Below are 11,519 nucleotides of genomic sequence, written 5' to 3'. Positions count from 1 at the left end.
TCCTATTATATGAACAGCTGATTATATGTTTATTCCTATAACAGATTCATATAGATGGAGTTCTATTGTATTTTGAAGAAAATTTATTCCAGTTATATAAAATATTTTTTTCAGAACTTAATATTTTATTTAGTATGCTATTAATAATGTATCTTATAGTAAAAAATGGATTTATTTAGTTAATTTTATAACAAAATTTCTTTAGCTAATACTATCACTAAGAAAGAAATCTGTAGCATTTCTATATTATATTCATATTTTTGTGCAAAATAAAATTTATTTTTATTTTAAAAATATAATGTAAACATATATAAAATTAATACTCATAAAGCATTAAACAATTGCTTTAAAAAATAAAAAAATTCTATCTAATAAAATTTAGTATAATATAATGGAATTGGTGCAGGCATATCATATTGAATGTAACTGCCATAATCAATCATCAAATGCATAAAAAAAAATGCTTTCATTAAATATGCACATATAAAGTAGAAAATATTTCATGTTCCATATATTTCGTTTAGGAGCGAAGTCCATTGAATTTTATTTTCGATATTAATATGTTGTGCAAAATAGATAAATTTAATTTCAGAAATGACATTTAAAATTAATAAGAAAAAATTTAAATAAGTTATAAATTTTTGTTAACTTTTATATGTTTTTCAATCCTAATATGATGAATGTTATTGTATATAATAAAAGTTTACTATTTTAAAGTAATTGAAAATTTTTCAATATTTTTGGTAATTGAGAGGATAAATATTTAAATACAAAATGTAATTAGAAGTATCAAGTTGCAATATTAAAATGTACCTATGCTAAATTTTTGTTTGTTTTGCTGTAACTATTAAATTAATGTTAATTGATTGAATATATTATTATAATATATATAATATTTAAATTGTGTCTGATTTCTAATGGCTAATTTAGTAATGATTTATTATCTTTAACTTATAAATATTTATTATTATTTTTTAGCATATAAATATTTATATTTGTATGTGAGAGCGCTGAATTATGTACAGGATTAACAATTATATGTGTGTATATATATATACATATATATATGTATATATATACTTATAATTATATGTATATGTTATTACAATTTAGAATATTACAATCTATTTTATAATAATTATTCAAACAACCTTAAATTAATTAAATCAATAAATATATTTTCAAGATTACATTAACTAAATTAGCTATATTAAATTACTCAAATTATTTAAAAATAAAAAGATTAAATAATGAAAATATGTTAATATATAAAATTACAGTACTATGAAATTCTTTTTAATATTTATATATTTTATAAATTAAGTGCAATATATTTTTATTACGATTAACGATTTTCGTTGTTTAATTAGTTTTAGACCAAATATGTTGTATTTTTAATAAAAAAATACTCTCATATCTTTATTAATATATAGGATTGTTAATTTAATTCATTTTATTCATTAATATTGAAAATACTAAAATTATAAAAGCAATGATAATTCTTGCCAATGTAATATTAAAAAGAACTTATTAACTAAATTGTAAATTGTTTTATGTGAAATGTCAATGTCAAATCACAGTAGCTATTGATAAATAGAGAAAATAAAGCACTATAAAAAATACAAGAAATCATTTTTATAATGTTAGGACCTTTTCATAATATTGAACTAAAATAATATATAAGTTATATTTATTACATAATGTACAAATATTTCATTTTTAGTTTTAGTTCTTGAAATTAAAATCAACAATTAATATTTATTTCTTTGTTTTAAATGATAGTCCTATGATAATCTGAATATTTAATTTATTAATATTATATTTATTATAAATATAATATAATAAACAATTTGTTATGTTCAAACAAATTTATAATTATATTCATATATTATTTATTATTATAATTATTATTCATATATTAATATGTATTATTCAAATACACTAGTATTTTTTAATATTATATTAAATTAATAATAAAATTATAATAAAATATAATAAAAGATTGGATAAATATTATCCAATCTTAATTTAAAATTATGAACTACTTACTATTTAATTTAATAAATAAAACTTAAATATTTTGAAAAAATATGAAAAATAAAATAATATGTTAATATAATTAAAAAATAAATTGTAATACCAATATCTTGTTATTAATTTATATTAATTATATTTAATTTTGAAAAATTTTAGATAGATTAAATATTCGTATAAAAATATATATTTGTAAACGAAATAATACTTTTTAAAATAATATTAGTATCTTTTCACACACAAGTCAAAATATAAATTTTCAACATAAGTGATTATTTTTAGATTATTATGAAATTTAATAAAGCAATAATAAATATAATCTATTAAAATTAATGTCACCAACATCAATTTTAAATATTAATGTCTCGAAAATAGTTTACATACAAAATATAAATAAATAGTTTTATTATATTATTATTATAATTTTGTAATAGTTTTATTATAAAATTATGCAATAAAAAATATAGGTTTGCATTTGAAAATTTAATAATCTTCCTAAATTTTTTGAAGATATGACAAATAAAAATTAATATAATCTGGTATAATTTCATGATATCTATTTATGTTTATATGAAAAAACTATTTTTTAGTTTAGTTAGTTAGACGTTAGTATTTAAAATAATTTTTATTATTTTTCAATAATTATTAAAATCAATATTTAAAATGAAACATTAAAAATTAATCGATCTGCAAAAACATGCGAATTTGCCTTTATTAATTCTCAAAGTCATCATTATTGCAATTTTTTTCGATTTTCGTGCGCAAGAAGGATACTTAAGGATTTGAAAGTATGCTGATTGGTCGTTTTCTTTTTGCGATAAAACCAATCAACATATAATATAAAAGGACAACCGTTTATGTCTTTGACTTTAATTTGGTTAGTATTCTGTGAACGTTTGGACTAATCGGTTTTGAAATGAATAGAATTTTACAATCTATAAGTTAAGTTAGATAATTTAGTTTAAATTAATTTAAATTACATCGATATTTATAGATTATATATTTGTATTTAATCTGTTTTGTAAAAATCTTTTAAAATTAATTTGGTCATTATTGATAGAATCATGAAATACAAGAAGAAATATTAATATATATGATTCAAGCATTTTCACTGTAAGTAAATTGAACATATTTCAAAAATGAAATAACAAAATATTTCTATATGTTTTGTTTTAAAATTATTCGGTAATATATAATTTTAATATAATGTAATTAAATAAGTAATTGATAAATAATCGTATATTAAAAAAAGTTTTCTTTCTGTATATATATCGATTACAAAAATAAATTTAATGAAAAAAAAAATGCAACAATTATTAAATAGAAAAATCAAAATTTATTTTCATGTAATATTTGTAACTTATATGAATAACGATTTATAATTTATCGAAAGATCTGGAATAGTATAGTAAAAAACTTAATAAAAAAAATCTGTTTTGTTTACTGACCTTATTTAAAGGTGAAAATCATTTTATTATTCAAATTCATAACACTTAATTCGCAGCAATTGCTGTAAACATTCGTCGAATATCACATTGTTTGCGATATTCTTCAAATACATAATAATATAAAACGAATATTCTTATTAATAATATATTTGTAAAAAAACAAATACAATGAAAAATGAAAAGGAAACGGATTTTATTTTCGAAATAGAAGAAATTTATTTAAGATGGTATATAGTTTTGCTATGATTTATAAAAAAAAAAAATATCGTTATAAAAAATTATTGTTTTATATAAATGAAAAACAATTTAGCATTAAGAAATTAATTTAAATTTAGTAAAATGGAATATCTTATTATGATATAAATCTGATTTTTTAAACAATTATTATTAAAGCAAATAATTTAAAAAGCGATAAAATAATTTTTATTAATAGTGAAATTAATATTTTACTTTTAAAATTATTAATTTATTTTTAATTTCATTAGTATGTTTTTTTTTTTTTTTACTAAGTAAAAGTAAATATATTATATTTTGTTTTCAAAGATTTATTTTTTTTTACAGTAAAACTATTAATGATTCAATCTAATATTAAATTTTTTTTCTGCTATAATATTTATTTATTATTTGCTATAAATAGAGGTTATTTAAGTTTAAGAAATTAAACATAAAATTCTAAACATAATATATTTATCATATCATTTTATGGAATTATAATAAGATAATCTAACAGGATATGAATATATTATATAATATTTCTAATCTTGGCATATTTCAATCTTAACTATAGTCAATCGTACAAACATTTGGATACTAAGGTATGTTTGATTTTGATTTTCTATATTTTTATTATTTATGAAAATTTTGTTTTATTCAATATATAATTAGTTTAATGTACAATTAAGATAAGCGATTATCTTGTTATTTCTTAATTAACAATATTTTTAATATTAAATTGAAATATTTTATTTATTTATTTATAAGATCACATATTATTTTCTACAAAGTAATAATCTTTTTTAAAAATATGAAAGATATTACTGAAAATATTTCGCAAAATAATATAATTTATATATTATTGTTATAATATAAAAAATATTGAGAAACAATAATGATATTTTTTTATTATTCTTTTCACGAGTATATAATAAATGTTCATGAATTGATACGTTTCTTAAAATCTTAATCTAATAATTAATAGATTCGACAGATAAAAATCGCAGCTCGCAATGTACAAGCAATTGTTTCTAACAAATAATTGAATATTTTTTTAGCCAATTTAGAAAATTTTTTAATAATTTAGAAAAATTGGATACAGATTGGAATTAATTGTTATTATGAAATTAAAATTTTAATATTGATATTTTTATATTGATATTTTTTCTTATAATTTTAAAAAAAATATCACAAAATATTATTCTGTTACTATATAAATCCAAATTCAAAATATATGTATTAATTATTATGTATATATATTTTAATTATATTTGATTTCAAAATTATAGATCCAAAATATTATTTAATAATCATATGATCTAGAAATTAAATTCAGAAATTCAAAATAAAACTATAATTATTATATAGATCATTTAAGTTTGGAATTTTATATATCAGTAAATGCATTTTCATTATTTCAATATATAAGTATTTGTTAATTTATGTACAAATAATAAGATAATAAGATAATAATAAGATTTATATTAATAATTACAACTTTGATAAATTTTTTCATGGTGAAAACACGAATTATTTTTACATCTTAATTCTAACTTCTTTTATTAAAATTTAAGTTAATTAATTTCTTGAAATACTTGAGTAGAAATTTTTCATAGTATTTATATTTTTCATGATTATGCTAAATTGCTTGTATAAAAGTTGTATTGTGCGTTGAAAATTCTTTTTATTCTTTATTTTGTGTGTTTATATTTTTTCTAATATAAATTTATATGTGTTTATTTTGTCATATATATTTTCAAATGATCACTTATTGATTCAATAAATTTAAAAAAGAACTGAAATGTGAATTATTTTTACGTTAAAAATATTTGTGAAAAATCCTGAAAATATACTCTCGGTATATTTTTGCAATTATTTAGCTGAGTTTAGTTTAATTGATGGATATATTTCATTTTTCAAATATTTTCAAAAAAAAAAAAAATCCAAGGGATTTATATTCGATATTCATAATAGAATATACATCGATGAATTGAATACCATTTCAAATAATCATTTTTAATATTTATATCTTTATCTTCTTTATGTTTTGTTATTTCTTTATGTTATGTTATTTTATCAATTAAAATGCATAATAATAGAATATTAAGTGGAAAATCACTATAGAAAATTTTGCTCTGTTAATTTTTGAATCTGCATGTACGGTTTATAAAAAAAGAATATAATTGTTTTTTTTTTTAAATAAAAAAAATCATTCGATTTTTTGAAGAATAAATCAACAGAAATTATTCTTCGTATCGAAGTACGAATGTTTCCTATTACTAGTACATGTTTTTTTTATTGCTTTCTATTTTACCATTAATTTTTATATATATTTGCGAATGTTTCATCAACAAATAAAATGTTCTTATTAAAATTCATTGTTATTTTTTCACTAAATTTTTTTCATTTATTAATGAAATATAAAAATATAAAAATGATTCAAAAAATTAAGTCGAAAATTTCTATGTTAAATTTTATTTTCTTAATTTTTGAATTTGCGCATGTAGTTTTAAAGGATATAATTTTTTTTTCTAATTTTTCAATGTAAAAATGAATTATCTTATAGTTTAATTACAAATTCCTTCATTTTATCATGTCTATCTGTTTTCTATCATATTGTTCTTTGTTTCATCAAAAATTCAGCAAACAAAATGTTTTAATTAAAATTTTTGTCTTTTTGACATCTTTTTTTCAATCAAAATTTTTTAATTTATTTTTCAATCAAAACTCATGGCATTTATTAATAATTAATCGAGAATAGATATCACATAATAAGCACAATTAAATAATAATTGTTGATATTATTGTTATATAATATTGTTAATTAATTTTGTGAATTATTTATAACATGCACATGATGAGTATGTTATAAATAATGATATTATTATATTATATTTAATATTTCAGAAAAATTAACTAATTTTAAGTCTATTTGAAGAATTTATATATTTATATCGCTGATTTCTGAGCGAATTTTTTTTTTAGAAATTTATTCCTTATTTTTTATCAAAATTCATAAATTTTTATTTAAAAATATTCCCATTTCAATAATTGTTCTACTTCTATATTATCTTAATTTAATATCATTTCATTAATTTCTTCATACTCGTTGAACTATATTTAATAAATAATTTATATTTTAATATAATATACATGAAAAAGTGATCATGATGCGTAAAAAGTAGATTTGAATATGATAATATCAAGATCTTTAAGATGGTTAATTGTTTATCAAATATCAGTATTTTTTTTTATTAGAATAAATCCTTTTCATAAATTTTAATCATTTAATAAATAACTCGTTAATTATATATCTATTTTCATTGCAAGAATATTTCCTGAAAAATTCTTTTTTTAAAAACTCAAATTCAAACTATCCATTTTTTATTTAGAAATATAAATAGAAAACAAAAATTTATTCATTTCGTCCAACATCATTTATATTTAATAGAATAATAATATTGCTCTTTCTTTTTTCTCATTATAATTTTTATTGATGACTTATTGATATTTTTCTAATTTCAAATATATATATATATATATATATATATATATATGTATTTGAAAAACTCATATGCTAATTGATTTCTTATAATTTATAATTCTTTGATAATAACAGATTTTTTATTTTTTATAAGAGTTTGTAAAATGTGTCATGTTAAAACCAAGAAATAGTTATTATATTATTCCAATTATCAATATTAAATTGACTTAATATTATTCATAATCGATAATAATTAATAATTAATCACTTTAATCACTATTGGATTTAATTTATCTATTCAATAGAACTTAAAAGTTATAATTAAATAGATCAATGATATTTATCATTTATCTATTTTATATATTTTATGTTTCTCATGTTTTAAATATATTGATATTAATCTTAATTTTTCTAGATTTATGAAATATTCTAGTTTTGAAAAAAGCTATTGCAGATTTGTGACAGTAAAATAAAATTATAATGAAAAACTTGAATATAGAATATAGGAAGAAATATAAAGCCTTAAAAAGATAGATTATTCGCATTGTTTCTTGATCCATGACATTTTGAATAATTATGAACTTTTCAGTATATGGTTACTTATAATCATATGCACACAAAATATTTGCATAAAATAATAATAAAAAAAACTTCCTTTATAGAATTTCTTTAAATAATAAAAAAAATAATTTCAGTTAAATTTCTAGAAATAGAATTTTCTAGAATAGAAATTTTTATATATTTTATATGTATATATGTATATTCACTATAATATGAATGCTTTATTTCTTTTTGTTTATATGTATAGAATAGGAAATTAAAAAAATAAATTGTTTTCTGTTGTTGTTATTTTTCTTTTTTCTTTTGATTTTTTTTGTGATTACGATATTTGTGATTCTATACGTAATTTCTGATTTTGTTATCATATCTTTTAACTTTACTCATACTAGATCTTTTAATTATACATTGAAAATCTCATGTTAATAAACAATAATGAAACTGAACGTCCAAGTCATGTAAAGTTGATTATTCTTACATATATGTATATCCATATATATGTATTTATTTAAAAAATATAAATATCTTTTATCATCATTTGAAATTTTAAATTCTCATAAATGGTTAAAATCTTTTATGAGATTTTTTTCCATTTTTTTCTTGCTTTATATGTAGTTTTACTTTTTTGAAAAATGTTTTATGCAGTAAAAATTAGTGATAAAAGCTAATCTCTTCAATCATCTTACATTTTTCCACAATTTGCTTTTAAAGACAACACTATTTTTTGGATATCAATTTCCAAATATTTTATTGAGAAATCTAATGAATTAGATCGTTGAAATGTGCATTGAAATATTGAAATGTATTATATAATTTTCTTTCATTCATTATAAAAATTTTATTCCAACTATGGAACAATTAGGAAAGATATTCTCTAATTCTAAAAAATTCTTTTTTGAAATATTTTATATTTAGAAAAGATTTATGATATAATCAAGAACGATTTAATATTTTTGTGTTTCTCACTATATGACGATTGCTACTTTTTTTATTATATAAATGAAAATAGTCAACTATGTGTGATTTACTACAATTTAAAAGATTAGATAACAAATGTTTCAGTTTTTTAATTTTGTTTTTAATAGCAAAGCACTATCGTAAATTGTTCTTATCATAAACTATTTTAAAATTTCTTAGATAGTCTTCTGAAATATAAAATTTAAATTATTTATTCTAAATCTAAATTTTGATTTCAGATTTTTATTAATTTTCAAGATTTTAATAAAGACTTTCATTACTGAATTCTACCTATAGACGTAATTAATACTATCTTCACAGTCGCAGACATCAAATAATAATTGATATAAACCATAATAATGGTAATAACATTTATATCAATGTATAAAATCAGCAATTTGAAGTTCTAGCTAACCGGCAATCAAAAAATAGAATGTTCAAAAAAAAGTTCAAAAAAAGAATATTCAAGAATGTTATCCCTGTCACTTCATTATGGATGAAGTGTAATATTTTTCAACCAATGGCCAATTACTCAAATTAAAATGAGTGAAAAAAAAATTAATAATCAAAATATATTGTTATTAGCTAGCTTATATTACTAGCTAATCATTATTAGCATTGCCAGGCCATTAGAAATGGAAAAAATTCTGATCGACTTCTGTTGGTCAAATTGATTTTAAAACGTAGTTTAAAACAAGACGATCGTATTGTAAATAGAAAATTTCTTGAATAACTGAACTGAACAATAATTAATTTCACTCAGAATATACCATGCATAGCGTGGAGCCGGTATCGCTATATTATATTATCTTTGTCTATTCTATACTTGATGACGCGACAACGAATCATAGTGTAGATGATTATATTAGTAAAGTCTGTGTAAGTAGTATTCAATGTATTAGTTACATTTGTATAGACAGAATTCTAGTATATATTCGTTTCATCGTTACATGAATCAAATATATTTAATTTTAATTTTATAATAAATTTATTATATATTTAATTTTAATTATAGAAAATTAATATTAATGTGAAATTAAATATGAAATATTTAGAATCAATAAATGTCCTTAATCTTGTTCTTAACATTTTCTTTGCTGTATTTCACTGCCAAAAACAAGCTAATATAATCTTGATAATATAATTTCTGATCTTTTATAATCGTTGATAATAAAGTTGTAGTAAATTTTATATCACATATGTTAATTTTTATTTTTCAATTTATTTAATACGTATCTTTTTTTCTTAGCTTTTATTGTTGTTATAATGAGTTCTTACAACGAATTCAGTTATCAAATTATATTTTATGCTTGGATTATTATCAATCATATCTTATAAGATCCTCAAATATTGTTGTCTTTGAAACAAGTTTAATTCATTTGTTGTTCTTATAACGAATTCAGTTGTCAATATGCTTGGATTATTATCAATTCCATCCAGTAAAATTCTCAAATGCTTTGTAAAATTCTTATTAAAATGCTTAGATTATTATCAACCCCATCTGGTATAATGTTCAAATAGTTTCCTCAAATGTTATTATTATTCTTGTATTAAGTTTTTGTTTGTTAATATGCTTGGATTATTACCAACCCCATCTAATAAGATCCTAAAACAGTTTCCTTATAACAAGTTTATTAACTTGTTAATATCAACTATATTTAATAATATAATAATTTTCTCAAAAATTGTTGTTTTTGTAGCAGATTAAATTTATATTGTTAATATACTTATTATTAATTTTTTGATGATATAATTTTCTTAAATATTATTCTTGTAGCAAATTCAATTCACTTGTTAATATTTCATTTCACAATTCACTAATTATTACCAATTCTATAAGTGATATAATTTTATTTTTCATTTTTCCATTAATAAAATTAGAATTTATACATGAGAATGAAGCATTCTTTTATTATTAATCTCATTATATGTTAACTTAATCAAAGATTTGATTTCAATGTGAAACACAATGTAGAAAATCTTACTCTAATTCTTGAACGTATTATTAATGAAAAAAATGGATTTTCTTTTTAAAATTTTCATGCGAATTTTGCATGAAAATTATCCTGTAATCTAAATTTAATCTTGTTGAAATATTTAAAATATTCTCAAAGCACAATAGGAATTGTCCCTTTTATATTTCTTAAAAATTGAATTGTGCATTGGAAAAATATTTTTTTTATTCTCAGTTTTTTATGTCGTGAAAGAAACATTGCGGATATCTTTCTTATTAGATTTTCTATTTTTATTTATTTTACTGTTTTCACTTCAACTGTATAATCTAATAACTAATCTAATAATTATTTAATCGGAGAATTTAAAGCTGCTTTATCAATGAAAATATTCTTACCAAGATCTGTTGATATATCGTCTTTACAATAAAAAGAATCGCTTTGTTAGTTCTTGAGTACGCTTGGAATTACAATGTACAAATAATTACTTTTTTTAAATTTCATGCAATAACATGGCCTCACTTTATACCTCATATTCAAATCTACTTGTTTTATCGCACATGATTTTTTTCTCTTGATTACGATATTGTTTTCTTCCTTTCATGTCACGAAAAGCTCTGCGTTTATCTTTTTGGATCTTTATTTTCATGCTTGCTTCAGCACAGCACGAACTTGAATCATGTCTCAATCACAGAAAATTAAGTAATTAAGTAATTAATATTGTGAAATTAAAAGAATGAAATATGAAATGATTTGCTTTGCTTGAAAAAGAGATTTTACGAAACGTTAGAGGATATATTTCTATTCTACAATCATTTTTCAATGTAAATACAAAGTTACATATTCCTCTGTCGTATTTTCGCAACATATTTT

The 11,519-nt window shown here is 18.7% G+C and overlaps 1 protein-coding gene across 1 annotated transcript in view; it reads right to left on the bottom strand.

The window, feature by feature from the left end:
* Positions 1–11,142, bottom strand: part of LOC552418 (cytochrome P450 6k1) — a 30,288-nt gene extending 19,146 nt beyond the window's left edge. The window contains exon 1 of the mRNA XM_016917348.2: positions 11,045–11,142. The gene's annotated coding sequence lies outside the window, so the exon portion shown is untranslated. The remainder of the gene's footprint in view (positions 1–11,044) is intronic.
* Between the last annotated feature and the right edge of the window lie 377 nt (positions 11,143–11,519).

This window comes from Apis mellifera, linkage group LG2, assembly GCF_003254395.2.
Source record: "Apis mellifera strain DH4 linkage group LG2, Amel_HAv3.1, whole genome shotgun sequence".
NCBI classification, from domain to species: Eukaryota; Metazoa; Arthropoda; class Insecta; order Hymenoptera; family Apidae; genus Apis; species Apis mellifera.
This window is presented reverse-complemented; position numbering and strand designations above follow the sequence as displayed.